Genomic DNA, 20,924 nt, shown 5'->3' on the forward strand with positions numbered 1-20,924 from the left:
CACAGGAATATATATATACGCCCAAATTCATCCAGCTATACACTTAGGGTTTGAGAATTTTATTGCGTATAAAATATGCCAGAGTAAAGAACTGCTACATTTTTTTTTTTACAAAAGTAATTAGACCTAAAGTCATAATTCTCAAATAGCACCTGGCTCTCTTACTGGCAGAAAAATAACACTAGACTGCATCTAAAATAAATCATTCTCTCAACTCCGTCTCACCCTTGAAAAATTGCATTTTTTTTCTTATTATAAAAGCAATACATGTTCATGGTAGGAAAATTGGAAAATACAGATGAGTAAGAAATATAAAAGTAAAAGACAGCCTTGGTGCTACATTCAGATATAACAAGATTTTATACTGTGGCATATTTCTTTCCACTACTTCTCAGGGTCTATAGGTTTATTTACATGTATATATAATTATATGATATATGGAGAGTTTCAGAAAATGGGGTCTTACTCTAAAAATTCTTTTATAACCTTTTTTAGGGTTTTTTTTTTTCCCTAGCACTGCTCTTATTTTTATGTATTTATTTTTTTATTTTTGGTTGCATCTGGGGCATGGAGAAGTTCCCAGGCCAGGAACTGAACCCAAACCATAGCATTGACAACACTAAGTCCTTAACTCCTAGGCCACCAGGGAACTCCTATAACTTGCTTTTCACATGGAAAGGCTTACTGTACCAATGAATGAATGGTCATCTAAACTAAGCGTTTTAAGAGGTCCCATCACGGCTCAGCGGTTAACGAATCCAACTGAGAACCATGAGGTTGCAGGTTCGATCCCTGGCCTTGCTCAGAGGGTTAAGGATCTGGCGTTGCCGTGAGCTGTGGTGTAGGTCGCAGACACGGCTTGGATTCCAAGTTGCTGTGGCTGTGGTGTAGGCCGGCGGCTACAGCTCCGATTGGACTCCTAGCCCGGGAACCTCCATATGCCGTGGGAGCAGCCCTAGAAAAGGCAAAAGGACGGAAAAAAAAAAAAAAAAGAAAGAAAGAAAAGAAGCGTTTTAAAATTCAGTTCCATAGTCTTGGGGTCCTTTGGGAGTGTCTCACGTGCTGGGGGCCAGGGTAGGGGAGAAGACGAGGGTCTGGGAGAGGCTGGAAGGAGACCAAGCAAGTGATGTCCCTGCATTTGCCACTTACTCGACGGAGCAGCTTTTTTTTTTTTTTTTAAGTTATTGAAATATCGCCTTCCCTCAGCATCCATGGGGGATTTGTTCTAGTACCAATAAAAAAGAAAAAAAAAAAAAACGCAGATGCTCAAGTTCCTTCGAGTTGGCCGTCTGCATCCTTGGAGTGGATGCGGAGTCTGTGAAAGCGGCAGGGCATCTGGGAGACGGCGTTCCCGTGTAAGAGCTCATTGGAAAAGGCCTTCCCTTGCCAAAAACAATGTTTGAAAAAGGAACTCACGGTTGTAACCTCATCCTTATTTCTGCTTCATTTTTTTTTTCCAAGGTGAAAATAGCTTTATTGCTTTATGATTATAAGAATAACACCTACACGTTTTATTCAAGATTCAAACAGTTCAAAAACATAGAAATAGGGGGTTATTGCTAAAATTTTCATGTTATCTACTGCATTTGTTTTTTCTTTTCTGCTTAGCACTTTTTATAACGTGCTTAGGAAATCTTTGCCTTCTTAAATATCACAAACATGTTTTCGTATAAAATCTCAGTGGCTTTAATCCTCCCATGTAGATATGCAGTCCATCTGAAATTGATTTTGTGTGCCATGCGAGATACTGGGGGACAAAATATATTTTTCAATATGGCTATCCAACTGACCCGGAATGATTCATTAAAATAATGATCTTTTCTTCACTACATTGGAAATGAACCCTGCACAAAGAAACACTGCACAGCCATGAGCATGAACAATTTCAAACTATATTCAGCAGTTTGGATGGATCTCACAAATGTAAAGTTAAATAAAACAGACACAAAAGGGGCAGACAATGTGACCCTTTGCCTGTCATAAATCAGGCACCTCAATATGTGTAGGATCATTGGTGATCTGTATTTTGTCCCATTCATCAGTTTGTGCAAATACCTCGTCTATTTTTTTTTTTTTTAAAGGCTGCACCTGCAGCTTATGGAAGTTCCTGGGGTTAGGGGTTGAAGTGGAGCTGCAGCTGCAGGCCTGCACCACAGCCACAGCAACACTGGATCTGAGCAGCATCTACAACTTATGCCACAGCTTGCAGCAACACTGGATCCTTAACCCACTGAGCAAGGCCAGGGATTGAACCTTCATCCTCACCGACACTAAGTCAGGTTCTTAACCCACTGAGCCACAACAGGGACTCCCACAATGTCTTAAGTATTCAAACTTCCAAATAGGTCCTACTACCCAATAATATACGCCCTCTTGCTTCCTTGTTCTCCAAGACTGCCTCAGAGAAGGCACTCAGTTCTTTCCACTTTCATATACGTTTTGGTATCACATTATCAATTACCACACAAAAACCTGCTGGGATTTTGTTTGAGATTGCTCTTGTCTGTTTTTTGATCTTTCAAATGAACTTCATGCTGCCAAGATTAAAAAAAAAAATCCCTTTGAAGTTTTGATTTGGATTTTATTAATCCCATAATTTAATTTGTGGTATATTGAATTCTTTTTTGATTATTTCATGGCTATGAATATTGATTTCCCCACAGACCCTTGGTAACTTTTGGAGAAGGTATCTGTCACGTCATTCCTTTGTTTTTGCGTAAGTTTAAGGCAGCCCTTAACCAAATAACATCCAATGTGTATTTCTTGACTAGGCCTCATAACCTGTTGCAAAAATGACCTTATCAGATGCTTTTCTTGAATATTCTCAGGTGAATGCTCCTTAGCTTCTGATTTAATTCATTTGAATAAATCATTCAAGTGTCTATGAATTTACCTAGCAAAGCCACTAGCATAGTCTAGACTTAAATAGGTATTGACACACTCTACAAGTGGTGGCATCTGTTCAGGATTTAGGCATCTTCCTTTTCCACGGGAAGCTTTCAGGCCAATAAAGGTAGTAAACACAAAACCAATTATTTAAAATGTTGTCTCTTTAGTGCTGTAATTTTAGAGCCATAGGAGGAATTAACTCTAGCTGAGAAACCACACTGATGCATCCTAGTGAAGTTGGCGGTGGAGCTGGGTCTTGAAGCATGAGTAGGAGTTCTCTAGGAAGTAGAGTCCAGAGTGGGGGAGATCCTAGGGAAAACTCTGGATGCAAGGGGAAAAAAGAGAACTTGGGAATTCATCCTGAGGCAGAATTCTAACTCAAGTAGTCAGTGTAGGAGCATGAAAAGATGATGTCACATAGATGTTACCGGAATCCATCCCACGTCTAAGAAGCATGAGTGGTCCAGCATGGTTGAGGCATAAAGGGATGGACTAAGAGATAGATGAAGCTGAATGTTTATGGTAGGGACAGACTATGAAAGACTTTTTAATACATACTGGCATTTTAAAAATATTTTATTTTATTTTAAAATTTTTATTTATTTATTTATTTTATGGCAGTACCCGCAGCATATGGAAGTTCCTGGGGCAGGGATTGAATCTGAGCCACAGCTATGACCCACAACGCAGCCATAACAATGCCAGACCCTTTAACCCATTGCACCAGGCTGGGTATCAAACCCACATCTCTGGGGCAACCCAAGCTGCTGCAGGTCAGATTCTTAACCCACGGTGCCATGGTGGGAACTTTAGCTAGCAATTAAAAATTTAAAGAAAAAATTTTTTCTTTTTAGGGCTGCATCTGAGGCCTGTGGAAGTTCCCAGGTTAGGAGTCAAATCAGAGCTGCAGCTGCTGGCCTGCACCACAGCCACAGCAACGCCAGATCCAAGCGGTATCTGTGACCTGCACCACAAGTCGGGCAATGCTGGGCCCTTAACCCATTAAGGAAGGCCAGGGATCGAACCTGAGTACTCAGGGACACTGTGTTAAGTTTATTACCTGGAGTTCCCGTCGTGGTGCAGTGGTTAACGAATCCAACTAAGAACCATGAGGTTGCGGGTTCGATCCGTGCCCTTGCTCAGTGGGTTAAGGATCCGGTGTTGCCGTGAGCTGTGGTGTAGGCTGCAGACGCGGCTCGGATCCCGTGTTGCTGTGGCTCTGGTGTAGGCCAGTGGCTACAGCTCCGATTCGACCCCTAGCCTGGGAACCTCCATATGCCATGGAAGCGGCCCAAGAAATGGCAAAAAGACAAAAAAAAAAAAAAGTTTATTACCTGCTGAGCCACAACAGGAAATCCCTGAATTTTATTTTTTAGGATAGTTAATTTAAGAGAGTGTCGTGATCAGATCTGTGTTTGAAAAATATTGCTCCTGTAATGTTTGTTCTTTATCCCTGACCCCAAACGTCTTTCCTCATTTCCTTCTCCCCTCTGAAACCATGTACAAGCCTCTGAATCTTTGTGCTTTAAAGTAAAAGGCTTTTCCTTGAACCTCCCAGGCTGCGCCTCAGTCTCAAAAGGCTGACTCGAGAGTTAATGATTAGGAAATACTGTGACAGCTAAAAACTGGCTAAAACGGCCTCCATGATGCTATGCCCGGCCTTGTCCTGGACTTACTCTATCCTGTTTTTCACAAATGATTTCTTCTTTGCTTCATTGCTTTCTCTTCCTAATGGTTCCTTTCTAGAGTTAATAGTGCACTGGGGTTTGCTTTTGTAATTGGAACCTTCCCGAATGCCCCTACCTTTTATGAGCCGTCTGCACTGCAGAGAGATGGTCCAGGTGCCAGATCCCCAAAGACCATCAGAAAGGGTCACTGGACACCTGACTCCGGCCTTGATGACTTTGAAATGACTTATGGAGGGAGAAGGATGCAGGCACCCCGATCCTTATCCACAGCCCCATTTATTCAAGATAATCCTATAACCCCCCTCCTCTCCCCTCTCCAGGGAGGACCCAGTTTTATGAGGCGTTAGCCGCTGTGGCCTCCTTTGCCTGGTAAAGCAAGAAAGCTGTTCTTTCTGCTTCACCCAAGACTCTGTCTCCGAGACGTTATTGGTGCCCATGGACAGATGCCAGTTTTGGGTTCCCCCTTCCCTGCCCCTCTCCTCTTCTTCATCCTTCTCTGAGAGCAACTTTTTTTATTATTAACCTTATATTGTACTGTTATTGTAAGGTGTCCATTCGCTACAAATCTAGAAATATGTGTGGCCATCCTTGCTCTTAAGGGCCCTCCATCCTCTCCTTTCCGCAAGAGGGAACTCATTCTCTTCAGCATCTGGGCATCTCTCCTGCAGTTTGGGGACAACCTGGACCCCAGACATGGACCCTCCACTCAGAGCTTCCCTGGGTATTAACATCAGGACAAGGATGCTTAACCTGGGGCAGTTCTCACCCTACCAGAGATTTGAGATGGTAAATGCGTGGTCTCCCACCCAGTTCCCGCATCTCCATCCAGAGAGTATTTGGTGGAAGGAATTAATCACGGGCTGTTTGAAGGTTTGGGGTGGTTTTCTTGCTTCAGCCATTAAAGCAACAGTTTATCTTTTTTTTTCTTTTTTTGTCTTTTTAGGGCAGCACCTTCAGCATATGGAAGTTCCCAGGCTAGGGGCTAAAGTAGAGCTGTAGCTGCCAGCCTCCGCCACAGTTCATGGCAACACTGGATCTTTAACCCACTGAGCAAGGCCAGGGATCGAACCCGAGTCCTCACGGATACTAGCAGGTTCATTATTGCTGAGCCACAAGAGGGTCTCCAATATTTTATCTGTTTCTTTTTTTTTTTGGCAGGACCTCCAGGAATAAGAGTGGAACAAAAATTTTCTGAATCTCTTCTAGGGAACCATGTGATGGGGGGAAAATACAAATGAGCTACCTAGTCAGGCATCGATTGTGAAAGCTGCAAGTCGTCTGGCTCGAATGCAGACAGACCAGCCTGATGGCTCACAGAGGCTGAACAGGACTGAAAACCAGGTCAGGAACCATCGCACGAGAAGACGGAAAGGTCAGTGACCAATGATGAAATGTCCCCGTGGCTGATAGATGCGCATCACGGAACTGGCAAGTACCAGCCCCAGGGCTCCATCCTTTCTGGAACTGCAGCATCCCATCTGTTTGCTTTTATACCTTAATGTCCCCCAAAGTGGCTCCCTCCAAATGATGGAGAACCCATATTTATTGTTTTAATTAAAGTGAATAGGTTTGAGGATTTCAAGAGAAAATTTAAGATATCCAAGGGGGTTACAAAATCAGAGCAGGAAAGCTTACACCAGAGAGAATTAGGGTCATGTAACTCATTCTATGTTCCTGAATTTATGCATTAAAACAGCACTCGAGGGCAGGGGAGGGAGGAAGGGAAAAGGGGTCCAGCAAGGGTATAAACTTGCTTGTCGATTATTTTACTTAGAGGGGGAAAAAATGGAAGCAAGAAAAGAATTAAAAAAAAAAAAAGGATGGGAGTTTCTGTGCAGTACTAAAAAGACAAAAATAAAAATGGAATTAAATTTTAAAAAAGGAAAGACGAGTTCTCCTCGTGGCTCAGCATCCAGGATGATGCAGGTTTGATCCCTGGCCTCGCTCAGTGGGTTAAGGATCCCATGTTGCCGTGAGCTGTGGTGTAGGCCACAGACATGGCTCGGATCCCCCATTGCTGTGGCTGTGGTGTAGGGTGGCAGCTGTAGCTCTGATTCCACCCCTAGCCTGGGAACCACCACATGCTGGGTGTGGCTCTAAAAAAAATTTTTTTTAAAAAAAGGACATAAAAAAAGGAAAGAAGAAACTTTGAAGCTCTTTTCTTTGTTTCCAAATGGATTCCTTTAGATGCAATATGTCATTCTAAATGCACCTGACTATAGCTGTGGATTTAGGTAACTCTCTTTTCCCTTTCTGACCTTTATCACAGGTGCAAAAATTCTGAGCGTGAGGGATAAATACGCATGCGCTCAGCCAGGAAAGGAAAGAAGACCCAAGGAAACATTGCAGAACAGAGTAAGCAACTCTTCTTTTCTCCTGTAGATTTTTACGCCTGACCCACGTCCACCTTCACCCCATCCCCTGTCCTCCCCTTCCCACCAATCAAGAAGCAGTGTGCTGAAGAGTATAGGCGTGGGGGTCAAAATTGCATTTGAAAATATTTACATCTGGGAGTTTCCGCTGTGGCTCAGCAGGTTAAGAACCTGACATAGCCTTTATGAGAGTTCATTCCCTGATCTCCCTCGGTGGGTTAAGGATCTGGCATTATTGTGACTGTGGCGTAGCCCTGCTGCTGCAGCTCCGATTCGACCCCGAGCCTGGGAACTTCCATGTGGCACAGGTGTGGCCTTAAAATGAAAAATAAGTAAAAGAAAAACACTTAAAAGTTATGCTATAGCAAATATGTGAATCAATTGTGTGATGCTGAGCGTGTCCCCTTTCTTCTCCCCACCTTGCATTTATTCCATAAAATGGGAATACTCATCTCAGGAGGCTCTGTATCAAAAGCTTCGAGGTAGAAACAAACAAAAAAAAGAGTCCTGTTGTTGGCTCAGCACTTTAAGAACCCGGTTAGTATCCATGAGGATTCGGGTTGAATCCCTGGTCTCGCTCAGTGGGTTAAGGATCCAGCTTTGCCACAAGCTGCAGCGTAGGTCACAGATGCAGCTTGGATCTGGCATTGCTGTGGCCGTGGCTGTGGCCAGCAGCTGCAGCTCCGATTTGACCCCTAGCCTGGGAACGTCCCCATGCCACAAGTTCAGCCCTAAAAAAAAAAAAAAAAAAAAAAAAAAAAAAAGGGAAGAAAAAGCTTTGGAAAGATACTAAATGACGATGCAGACAAATGAACCTTTTCAACTGCACCCTGGGGAACAAACAGAAAGAAGGTCTGTTCTGGTCAGTTGTGAGTCTTGGCATCGGGGGAAGAGCTGCAGGAGAGGCGGCATCCTCTTCGTGAGCCTAGAATGACCTTGAAGGATCATTCAGAGCCCAGAAACCCTGTCTTGGCTTTGGATCCTCCAGGCTGGCTTGCATGGCAGCAGAACACGCAAAAGGTCTCGACCATACCCTTGGAGTGAAAAGCTTGGGTTTCTTCGCACTTTTAGAAGCCAGATCCCTCTGTTTCTTTCAGTTACGATAGAAACGGAGAGAAATCAACTTGAAGTTCAAGCTAAATTCAAAGTGGGATCTTATGCAAGAGTCATTGGTATGTCCACCTGTGTGCTCATTCCTCAAGCCTCTACTTTGCGGAGGGGTGGGGACCGTGGGTTTCTTCCAGTGGGGTTTTAAATAAGATTCTCAGGGCTTGGTCCTCAAGCCTTTGCGTTAGACAAGACAAGGGGGAAAGGAATTGATGGCAGAGAAAACAGTATGGTTTGGGAGCTCATCGTCTTTGGGAGGGAGCTGGAAGTCATAACCAAAATGAAGTTTGGGAACTACTTTCTCATTTATGTGTCGCCTCCGACTCCCCAGTTAGACGCCTAATTAAGAGCTGGACAGTTAGGCCAACTGTTGAAATGTGTCATGAGGGAGTTGGGGATTAGCACACGGTGTGGGAAGAGGCACGTCTAGTCTTTAGAAAAATATGGTCAGAAGGGTCCTTGCAGCATGTCTTTTAGAGCCTAGGGCTCGGAAATGAGATCCCCAGTGCCCTCTGGGCATTTCTGACCCCCTCTGAACAGGGGGCCAGTGGGGAATGCTCCCATTTTAACGTTGTCATCTTCAGCGTTTCTGCTCCCTCGGTGCCCCAAAGGTCTTCTCTGCGATGCCCCACTTTCCTCTTAGATCTTCCTGCACCCCCTTGTGCAACTAGCTCTCAGAGCGGTGGTTCCCTCGACGGATGGTAAGTCCAGGTAGAAAGAGTTCCCATCAGCCGTCCCTCCCCGAGTGGGATTAGCTCAATCTGATGGGTTCCTAGGAGGATGGAGACATACACCCCCCCACCCCCCAATTGTAGCTATTCACCTTGGAGACCGGCCGTGGTCACGGGTAGGACATGGGTACCACCCAGCACAAGATCCACACTCTTTCCTAGAATGTGGCAGCTCCAGGTGGGCAGCAAGAAACGTCGGCCTGCGGAAAACAACTGCCTGCGGAGATGACCCACCTACAAGGATTAACCGCCCTCGGTCCTGGACTCGACCCCCTCCTCTTGACCTTCCCCGTCTCCTTCTTCATTGTTCCTGCCACACGTTCCCGCCGTGGACTCCAGCCACAGATGCCCACCACAGATCCTTTATGAGCCGAGCGTCTCCTCACAGTCGAGGCTGGCGTCATCTTGAGCTCCGCCCGTGCCCCTCTGATGCCTTCGTAAAGCGCTCTTGCTTTACCAACGTGGCCTTGAACCTTCCTCCCTCGGCAAACCTAACAGCCACCAGGGCTGCTTTAGAGCGCTATGGAAAGATGAGTAGGAAGGCACCCCTGGGAGCTCTTCCTCCATGCCCTGGGTACAGATGCCGCCTGTCAGTTTGCTGCAGATAGCAAACGCTTCTGTGTAACTGTAAGAGAATGACTCCCTTTCTTTTTTTTCTTTTTTTTTTGTCTTTTTGCTATTTCTTGGGCCGATCCTGCGGCATATGGAGGTTCCCAGGCTGGGGGTCTAATCGGAGCTGTGGCCGCCAGCCTACACCAGAGCCACAGCAACGCAGGATCCGAGCCGCGTCTGCAACCTACACCACAGCTCACGGCAACACCGGATCGTTAACCCACTGAGCAAGGGCAGGGACCGAACCCGCAACCTCATGGTTCCTAGTCGGATTCGTTAACCACTGCGCCACGACGGGAACTCCCCTGACTCCCTTTCTTGTTCCCTGTTCCAGTTTCACCACCTATTTGGGAGTGACTATCTCACGAAAGAGATCAAGCTGCAAAGGCAGACCTAGCTTGCTCTGCGCTGGGGACTTGGAACAGAGCCGGGGTGAAAGAGTCATGAGCCCGCGTGCCAGTGTGTGGATAGGGAAGATCTCAGGGCTCTTGCTGTTACCCAGAGACATCTTTGGCTCTGGATGCAAAGGGTCACTGCTGGGGGGTTGCCTGAGGAAGCTGTTATAAAAGCTTCTTCCATACTCGCTTCCTATTAGCTACATCCTTGCCATTTCCATGGCAACTAGGAAGCATCTTGGGTTTCAGTGAACTATTGCTTGAGGGGATATGGGGGGACAGCTGGACGGAACAGGTAGAGGTTGAGATGTTTAAATCTACCCATTTTATCCTTTCCCCAGGCTCTCACAGGGCTGTCCTCCAAAGCAGGTGCAGGAATGTAAGGATCATTATTCACTTCGTAGCCTTGAGGCCACAGAGGCCCATCCTCAGAGTCACAAACACCTGAGCTAGAAACATTCTGTGGCTCAGCTTCCTCTTGTGACCTAGTCTTTCCCTTCAGCTCCTCTCCTCTCTGCCCATCTTTCTTCTTTCTCCTTCTCTTCCTTTAGCTTCTTCCCCAAGCCTCTGGCGGAGACCAAGCCTCGTGCCAGAGTCAGGGGGAAGGCATCGCCGGGCGATGTGGAGGGAGGGGAAACGAAGCACAGAGGTTAAGAGCAAAGTCTGCTTTCTAGCCACATGACCTTGAACTTCAGCTTCTTCCTCAGTAAAATAGAGATAATTCCTCCTTCTTAGGAATGTCATGAAAATTATGTGGCTTAATGTACACGTGGCACTCAAACAGTGCCTGTCACACAGATGGGCCCCGGTAAGTAGGGTGACCCACACACTTCTGGGTCTAGGACAGTCTCATTTTAAGCCCACTCTGCCAGCATTGCTATTAACAGCGCCCTTTTCCCATTTCGAAAGTATCCAGGGTTTGGATGCTAAATGGGGTTCCTCTGCCTATAGCACCAGCTATTTTGCCACGGAGCAGTGACCCCTAATTTTGAGGATGTATAGGATTGGATGCCACAGGCTAGGAAGTAAGGCAGGTAAGTGCCTCCACAATTAGCCAATTCATGTTAATCCATTTTATCTATGGAGATTAAAAAAAAACTGTAACATGGCTGTTTCGCTGTTCTGCACCCCCTCCCACCTCTATGGTAAAAGATGCAAAGGACCAATAAGGATGCATTCCCTCGGGGTCCCACCGGGGATGCTCGTTCAGAAAGCAAGTTTTGAAAGCCCGACCCTGAGAGCTGCTTTCTGCTCCTTCTCTGGACAGGTAACTGAGGTCAGGGTGCCAGGATCACCAAGGGCAGCCAGCAAGGCTGTGAATTCCTTAGAGACATGAAATACGCAAACGCTATTGGGAAAATGGAGCCAACAGACCTGCTTGACATGGGGCTGGAACAAATCTTTCTGTGAAAAATGCAATTATCTGCAAAGCGCAATAAAGCAAAGGGCGAGAAAACAAAGTATGCCTATACAAAGAAAGAAAGATAGGTAGAGAGATAGGTAAGACAGACAGACAGACAATGATCTGAAGTACACAAGGACCTCAGGGCCAGGGTTTCAAGTCCTTGTTACATTTTGCTAATATTCACAGTATTTCAAACTCTCCACCAACAAAAAAAAAAGAGTATGATTTGTTGATGGCACCCATGACGGTTAGCATTTTTTTAGCAATAAAATACTTTTAATTAAGGTATGCACTTTTTTGTCTTTGAGACATCATGCTATTGCAAACTTTTTTCAATTTTACTTTCAATTTTTTTTAAATTGCTGTTTCCCCAATGTATTTTTTTTTCCTACTGTACAGCAAGGTGACCCAGTTACACAGACAAGGACACGTTCTTTTTTCTCCCATGCTCATGCTCCATCATAAGTGACTAGACAGAGTTCCCAGGGCTACACAGCAAGTATTGAAAACTTCATAGACTGTAGAATAGTGCAAACTTTTATACGCACCGGCAAACCAAAAAAATTTGCATGATCCAACTTTAGTGCAAAATTTGCTTTATTGCAGTAGTCTGGAACAGAACCCCAAATATCTCTGAGGAATACATGTCTCTATTTATCCATCTGAAACCAAGCAGGCCCCTGTGGGCTCCTGGGCACACAGCCTTTCTGGGTCCCCCCTTTCTTGTTTGGGGGAATAAACTTCAGCCTCCATGACCTTCCCTGAGTTCCCCAAGGACCAGTTCAAACAGTTGCTGATCAGGGAAGGGAGGGGAGGCAGAGACCTGAGAAGAGCAATTAAGAAACAATAGTGCAGCTTTGGGGCAGGGTCCTGGTCCCTCCTCAAGGAATATGCATAACAATATCTTTGAGTTCTTCCCCCGAACTAGAACCCCCAACAAATGGAAGATGTTAATGAAGCCTTCTTTATTCTGGAAAGAAGACCATCGGACCCCTGAGCCCCAACTTTGAAAACAATGCAAGCTTGCCTCTGCCCTGATCCTTATCTGCAGGCCTATTTTTCACTCCCCAAACTCTAAAACCACCTCCAAAATCTCTAATGAGGGTGCAGTCTTTAAGGCATTAACCTGCCGTGACCCTCCTTTGGCAAAGCCGTAAAGCTATTTTTTTCTCCCTCTGCAAAAACTCTGTCCCCCCGTGTTTCTATGAGGGACCAGTGAGCAGAAGCGGGAGTTCCGGCAATACATCCATCCATCTCTCTCCCTATGTTAACCATCAACATTAGAAATACTGCTTGTTTCAAAGCTTTGCAATAAACTACGAGGAAAAAGAATCTGAAAAAAAAAATACATATGTATGTATAACTGAATCACATTGCTATACCCCTGAAACTAAAAAACATTCTAAATAATACACTTCAAAAAAAATAATACTGCCTCTCATTCTAACAGATTGAGCCCTGGAGTCAAATTCCAGTTCCTCCACTCACTAGATGTGTAACTTTGGGCAAGTTCCTTAAATTTTCTGTGCCTTGGTCTCCTCATCTGTAAAATGGGGGTGATACTATGTTTTCTCTGTAGGTTTGTTGTAAGGATTAAAAGCATTCATCTCACCCTCAGAGCATGTGCTTGGCATACAGGGGGAGCTAGAATAATTATTGCTATTGGTTGCATATTAGTTCCTTATTTTTCTTGTGGGGAGGGGGAGGATTCTGACTTTTTCGTCCCATTCCTTTGGATGTCTTAGTGTAATTTTATATATTTTTTTATTTTTATTTTTTTGCTTTTTAGGGCTGCACCTGCAGCATATGGAAGTTTCCAGGCTAGAAGTCAAATCGGAGCTACAGCTGCTGGCCAACGCCGCAGCCTCAGCAATTTGGGCTCTAAGGTGCATTTTCAACCCATAGCACAGCTCACGGCCACGCCAGATCCTTAACCCACTGAGCAAGGTCAGGGATTGAACCTGTGTCCTCATACATACTAGTCAGATTCGTTTCCACTGCGCCACAATAGGAACTCCTAATTTTAAATTAAAAGCCACTTCTTCACAGGTTCTTTGGAAGCATCCCCTGACAGCACAGGTCCAACCAACTTGCATTCATCATGTTGTTATGTTATGGCAGCTGCCAGCAGCCCAAGGCCAGAGTGTATCAGCTCCAGCGGCTCTTTCACCCATCGAGAAACCAAGCGAGCACTCGGAGAGTTGGAGAACTCAGGTTTATTACGCCGGGGGGCTCAGAGGAGATCTCTCTCCGAAGTCTGAACCCCGAAGAGGGGTTTCACAAGGCTTTTATGGGCTAGTTCTTCCGGGTCCATGCTTGGAGGACTGGAGTGAGAACTGGCGATGTAATAGACATAGGAGTGAGTTTTACAGAAGCCAATGTGTAGGGGAGGGGTGGTTAGAGGTAGTTGATTGGTTAGGGGTAGTTTGGCTGGATTTTGCTTAGTCATCATGGCTGGGGCATCTCCTTTTGACCTTTTTGTCGGGTCATTTTCCCTCACAGTTACACAGATGGGACCGATCAGGAAAACAGAACTCAGCACAGACGAGGATGGGATGGCCCCTATTCCTGTTGCGTTCTTGGGAAAAGTGGTCATGGCACAGCTATTGGAATCTGACCATGGTTTGAATTCTGGATCTTCTGATTTTTAACCACACATCTTTGGGTAAACTTATCTAACCTCTCTGAGCTTCAGTTTACTGATACATAAAACAGGAGTTCCCCGGTAGCTCAGGGGGTTAAGGGTCTGGCTTTGTCCCTGCAGCAGCTCAGGTTGCTGCTGTGGCACAGGTTCGATTCCTGACCCTGGAATTTCTGTGTGCCACTGGCATGGCCAAAAAAATATATATAGAGAGAGAGTTGCATGGCTGGTGTTTGGGTGAATGGGGGCAAAAGCTCCTGGCACAATTTCTGGCATGCAGCAGCTCTTCCATAAGTGCTGATTCCTTTATTCAACTGTAAGCTCCTTGGAGGGAGGGAGGCTGTGTTTATTAATTGTCTTACTCCCCAGCACTCAGTGTGGTGCCTGCAACAAAGCAGTCAGTAAATAGTAAGCAAATTCAGAAAGAATAGATTTTTTCATGTGACATGCCTCCTTCGGCACAAATACATTAACTTGCTGCTTGCTTTATCATGGCTAATCACTGCTGGAGATGAAGGCTTTGGGGACTTAATGATTTTTGAAAACTATATTGAAGGTTAAATTATGAGTCAAGCCATGTCTCGAAACAGCTGGAAGCCATTTCTTCCCGTTTCAACAGTTGCTCCACCTTATCTGTCACATTTAGTCCAAGCCTGTAAAACCCACCCCCTCAAGTTCTTCCCAATCTGGGGTGTGGACCTCGTTGTGCCTTTTTACAGGAGTTCCCTGGAAAGGGAGCAAAGACAGAGAACACAGTTTAAGGCTGAAGTGACTCAGGACTTGTGTTTCAGAGGGAATTAACTAGAAGGTGGGGAGGGGGTGTCCTGGGCACCAATCCCTTCACTTCCTAAATTCTAATTTACTCACCATCAGTGAAGAATGGGAAAGGGAGACTCATCTAGAAATCAGCCCTCCATCCAGCCTATCCACTGCCTGTCTGCTCAGGAGCCCCGTCCTCCCTTAGACTCTATGAAGGGGTATCTCTTGGGGTGGGGGGGGGTGTCACTGGCACAGATGACTGCTGAGGAGGCTACAATAGTCTCCGGCTGCTCCAGGGGGCTGTTCCCTGCAAATGCCTCAGCAGCGACTTTTGTCTTCTGTTTCTTGGGCACCTAGGATGCCTGTCTCCCTTTAAGGCATTCCTGATGGGGTGGGGTTTGGTTAATGGAATTGAGCAGCAGTTCCATTATGCCCGGAGGGAGGGGTCTGGAGGTTCCCTGATGTCTTTCCTGAATTGTAAGCTCTTCAAGGGTGGGGCTTTGTTTTATGCTGTTTTACTATAATTATTCTAGTTGATTTATATACATGTTATACCCCAGGCTCTCGGACATAGTTCCCTGTGCTATACAGTAGGAGCTCGCTGCTTACCCATTCTAATTGTAATCGTTTGCATCTACTAACCCCAAACTCCCAGTCCATCCCACTCCCCGTCCCCCGCCCCGACCTGGGCAACCACAAGTCTGTTCTCCATGTCCCCGAGTGTGTTTCTGTTTTGTACAGAAGTTCTTTTGTGCCTATTTTATTTTAGGCATTTCCCGCAGCAGGTGGAAATTCCCAGGCCAGGTATTGAACCCAAACAACAGAAGTGACTCAAGCCGCTGGAGTGACAATGCCAGATCTTTAACCCGTGGCACCACAAGAAAACTCCTGTGCCTTATTTTATCTTATTTTATTGTTTAATTTATTTTTTCTTTTTCAGCTGCACCCATGGCAAATGGAAATTTCCAGGCCAGGGATCGAATCTGAGCCACAGCTACAGCAATGCTGGATGGTTAACCTGCTAAGCACATGGGAACAGTGACATGTGAAGAATTTTTTTTTTTTTTTTCTTTTTACCACGCCTGAGGCATGTGCAAGTTCCCAGGCCTGGGACTGAACCTGTGCCACAACAGTGACGGGAGCCACAGCACTGACAATGCCAGATCCTTAACCCACTTCCCTCCTTATGCTGTTTCAAATCTTTAAAAACCAAGACTAGGCCAGATCATATACAAGTGTAATTGTGTAGCCCTTCTCTGTGGAGGAGAACCCAGCAGCAAGCCTGGAGCAGACTTCTCTCACGGGAAGTGGCCACATTCCTTTGGGAAGGTTGTGACAGGACCTGGAGTGTGTGTTGTTGGAGGGGGGTCTTGTTGGAGGGCTTCTGGGGACTTTCAGAAGCCATCTCCCTCCTTGTTATGCAGGGGCCTGGAGGTGTGGACAGGTCTGTAAGGAGATCCTGCAGCCCCGCAGGGTGGATGGGGGTGGAGCTGGTCACTCTGAACCCAGAAGCCTGTGATGAAGTCAGCAGGGTGGAGCGTGGTGGCCCTCACCAAGCTCCCAGGCTGGAAGAAAGGGCCACGCGGACTGGTCAGGGAGGCCTAGATGAAGCTAGTTGAGTCTAGAAGCTTCTTAGCTCCTGACATCCCTGACAAGGTGTAACCAACCTAGGAACAGCTGTGTTTATGAACTAGCAGAACTATAGCCTTGGCCTAAGCATGGGTCCCCTTTGGCACCTGGGCAATGATCTAGGCCAGTGTGGGCAACATCATCTCTGCCAGGGCAGGTGAGAGTCTCTGGACCTACATCGAGACTATTCTTCAGCAGTGCCCCCTTGTGGTGAGGAGGAGCAATTGCACCTGTAGTCTGCACACCCCATCCATAGACTCATTAAGCTCTGGAGTTCTTGAATAAGTGGTGGGAGTGGGGAATGAGGATGAAGAAAAATGAAATACCATCAAGAAGGAGGGAGAGTCTGGACGTCATGCTGATGAGGAGACATGGATTGAGTGATTCCCTTCACAACCAAAACATGTGTCTGTCATGGTACCCCAAACTGGCAAAACAGGGCACACGTGTTACGGTGCCCAGCACTTTGCATGTGGTTGGGTTTCAGGACATGTTTGTTGAATGAAGAGGATGCATGGATGGATGGATGGATGGATGGATGGATGAGGGAATGGCATTAATGCTGGTTGAAATCCACACACTGAGAGAAACCTCAGATACTACTCCAATGCATCCCTCGTGATCTGGCCCGTAATTGTTGCCCTCCTTTCACAGATGGGCCCATATAGGGTAGCACATGATGGAAACAGTCTTTGAACTCGGACCTGACGGCCAAAGCCGTGCTGGTCCTGGGCCAGATGGGATGCTGCCGCCTCAGGCACTGAGGGGTAAAGGGATGACGTGGCTGTGAGTACAGTTCGTGGAGCCCTGGGAAAGCAACTTAATGGAAACCACGTCAACAAAGAGTCTGGACAAGTGAGAAATTCTGGTTTGCTCCTGAGAGTTACGGTCTGGTGTGAGGATTATGGAGCAAAAGCATCACCAGCAAAACCTGTGGGGGGAATAGAAGGAGGAGGGAATAAAGGAGAGAGAGCGTAAATGGAAAGGTATTTGGAAGGAGAGCTAGATAAAAAAAAGAATAGGCAGAGGTGTGGGAAAAGAAGAACCCTGGAGGAAAACAGACACATTTAGATTATTACAGAGAGAAATAGGAAGTGCATGTGGGCGCTTTTGCAACCGAGTCCTATTGAAACCACCTGCATTTCCTTCTATCACACTTGACTGAGGGTGTCCCCGGCTGGGAAGGACACCCCGGCCCTCCAGGACATGTCTACAGCAAGTAATACCTCTCCGGAGTACAACTCAAGTTCCTGGAGTACAACTGCAACGCCAGAAGCAGACCGGCTTTGCCCTAATGGCTCTGACATAATTGCTAGCAGGTTCTGGTCCATGTTGGCAAGAGATACAAGAGTGAAATTGGGAAGCTTGCCTCCCCCCCTTTTCTATCTTCCTTTCTTCCTTCCTTTTTTCTTTTCCCTCCCTCTCTCTCTCTCCCTTTCTATCTTTTTTTGGTGGGGGGGGGGGACTGAGGTCCTTTTTGCATCATCAGAGAATATGCGATTGTCGGAAACGCACTGGTGCAAAAGCACTGGTTGGACTGAGCCCAGGGAGTGTGGGGGCCAGGATGCTGGGTGTCCAGTGTAGCCAAGAGCCTGGCACCTGGGAGTCGATCAGCGGACATTTGAATAAAAGGGTGAATACAGAGCCATGAGGTTGCAGGTTCGATCCCTGGCCTTGCTCAGTGGGTTAAGGATCCAGCGTTGCCATGAGCTGTGCTGTAGGTTGCAGACACAGCTCAGATCTGGCATTGCTGTGGCTGTGCGGTAGGCCAGCGACTAGAGCCCCAGTTTAACCCCTAGCCTGGGAATTTCCATATGCCGTGGATGTGGCCCTAAAAATCAAGAAAAAAAAAAAAAGGCTGAACACTCACTGAAGCCCTGTTTCTTTGAGGACATGATTTTATTTTTCTAAATAGTTTTATTTTATTTATTTTTTGTTTTTATTTACTTATTTCCTTTTTAGGGCAACACCTGCATTACGTGGAAGTTCCCAAGCTAGGGGTTGAATCAGAGCTGCAGCTGCCAGCTGCGTGAGGTCAGGGATCAAACCTGCATCCTCATGGATGCTACATCGGATTCCTAAGCCACTGAGCCGCAATGGGAACTCCTAAATGGTTCTAACTCTATCAAACTCTCTGCTAACCCTTGAGGATCCAATGCACGACAGGACACGTTCTGTATCCCCAAAGAGCTTATAGGTAGTGGAGCAATTCTCCTGTTTGCAGAGAAGAGAAAATGACATAAAGAGGGAAGCAGACACGAGGGGCCTCCCTTTGTTACTTTTTAAAGAAATTCTTCCTCCTGGTGTTGGGTACCGTTGCTTCCGTGGAAGACCACAAGGCCCAGGGACACATTTGGAAAATCAGGAAGAATGATGGTTTCCTTTGGTTTGGTTTTTTCCTTTTTTGGCCATCATGGCTCCACCCCCTCTGCTCTTGGCATATAGAGTTCCTGGGCCAAGGATCAGATCTGAGTCGCAGCTGCAGCAACAGCAGGTCCTTTCCCGCGGTGCCAGGCCAGGGATTAAGCCTTGGTCCTAGCGCTCCCAAGATGCTGCCAATCCTGTTGTGCCACAGTAGGAACTCTGGTTTGTTTTAAGTTTCATTCATTAGTTCAACAAATAGCCATTGAATCTCTGTCACAGTTAAGGAGCTGGGTTTGTTGTCAGGAAACTGGGGTGACAAAGGCAGCCCCAAGTTGCCATCTTCCAGGGAGCTCCTATTCTAGCTGGGGAGGCAGACGCTGTAGGTGAAACCAGCCCTCTTCACACTGGCACTGGCACCGATTAAGCCTCAGAGACAAGAGTATTGGGTGAAGCAGAAATAACAGCTTTTTTGTTGTTGTTGTTGTTTTGCATTTTCTAGGGCTGCATCTGCAGCATGTGGAGGTTCCCAGGCTAGGGGTCGAATCAGAGCTGTAGCTGCCTGCCTACACCACCGCCACAGCAATGCAGGATCCAAGCAGCATCTGCAACCTACACCACAGCTCACGGCAACGCCAGATCCTTAACCCACTGAGCGAGGCCAGGGATCGAACCTGCATCCTCATAGTTCCTGGTCAGATTCATTAACCACTGAGCCATGACAGGAACTCCAGAAAGAACCGCTTTCTTGCTTTGCCCAGCAAAGGAGGCCACAGCGGGCTGATGCCTCAAAACCGTGTCCTCCCTGGAGAGGGGAGAGCAGGGGGGTTTATAGGTTTAGCTTGAATAAATAGGGCTGTGGATAAGGATCAGGGCGCCTGCATTCTTCTCCCTCCACAGATCATTTCAAAGTCATCAAGGCCAGAGTTAGGTGGTTTCTGGTGGTGACAGTTTCTGGTGGTCTTTGGGGTTCTGGCACCTTGACTGTCTCTCCTCAGTGCAGACGGCTCACGAAAGGGAAGGGCGTTAGGGGGGTTTCAAAGGAAAAGCACACAGCAGGTGCAATATTAACTCTAACTGCAGGGGAACCATTAATAAAAGGAAGCAATGAAGCAAAGAAGAAATCATTTGTGAAAAGTGGGTTAGTGTAAGTCCGTGGGCCAAGGCCGGGCATAACATCTCGGAGGCTGTTTTAACCCCTTTTTCGCTGTATCAATATTTCCCCATCATTATCTCTCGAGTCCGCCTTTTGAGACTAAAGAGAGGCCTGAGAGGCCAAAGGAAAAGGCTTTTACTTCAAAACACAAGGATTTAGGGGCTGGTACTTGGTTTCAACACAACAAGAGAGACTTAAATAATAAGAGAAATATCAGGACTTTCCACCCTGACAGGTGCAGGAACATTGACAGAGCTTTAGCGTTTGCTCAGAGGTGGGAAAGTCCATAAATCTTCTCCAGGCTGCTCTCCTTTCCTGGCCACACACTCGGATGCCCCCCAACTTCTCGGTTTCGCCCGCCGTCTTTACCACCCCTTAAGAGGCATTCTGACATAGCCCACCCGTTCTGGATGCTCAGAATTCCATCCAAATCCTGAAGAGATGAATTAACCTCCACACTCCTCAGGGGTCTCGCTGTCAGATAAACATCATAACACCTGCAGGGCTGCTGGATGTCAAGATAAAAATGGATGGGATTACTCTTTCTTCTGAAGCAAAGGAAGATGCTTTATGAGGCTCAAAGTAGACACGAGGCTTCAGTAGGCAGAGATAAAGGGCAGATCCTTGGGCTCTGGTGAACCCACAAGGTGGGGAAGCTCGGAATCCCAGCACTTTCAGGGAGACCTTCAAGCAACACAGATGAAGAGATAAATGACCCTAACAGAGGGTCCCCATGCATCTCGGGGGGAAAAGCCCTACACCCTGTCCACAGGGCCTACCTGACTCCCAGCTCATGACTATAGATGTTGCCTGGCTTGTCTGATCTCATGTTGGGTGGTTTCTTTATTTTCGCTTTTTAGGGCTGCACCCCTGGCATAAGGAAGTTCCCAGGCTAGGGACTGAATTGGAGCTGCAGCTGCCAGCCTACACCACAGCTCATGGCAACGCCGGATCCCTGACCCCCTGAGGTCAAGGATGGAACCCCCAGGCTCATGGATACGAGTCGAGTTCGTTGATCGCTGAGCCATGGCAGGAACTCAGCTCGCAGGTTGAAACCGTGATTCCCGACTGCACACTCCCCATTTTGCGTGGGGACAGAGTGGGTGGTATGGGGGCCAAAGAAAGAGTACACGTCCATAGGTCCCCTGGGTTTCCTTTTGACAAAAGTAATAATAATAA

At 46.7% G+C, this 20,924-nt stretch overlaps 1 long non-coding RNA gene across 1 annotated transcript in view; it reads right to left on the bottom strand.

Moving 5' to 3' along the window:
• The window catches only part of LOC146398251 (uncharacterized), a 40,938-nt gene that overhangs the window by 18,149 nt on the left and 1,865 nt on the right, over positions 1–20,924 (bottom strand). The gene's annotated exons all lie outside the window — the stretch shown is intronic.

This window comes from Sus scrofa, chromosome 12 (assembly GCF_054392235.1).
Source record: "Sus scrofa isolate SSC_HxYL_T2T_F1_AM1 chromosome 12, Sscrofa_HxYL_maternal_Yorkshire_Landrace_v2.0, whole genome shotgun sequence".
NCBI classification, from domain to species: Eukaryota; Metazoa; Chordata; class Mammalia; order Artiodactyla; family Suidae; genus Sus; species Sus scrofa.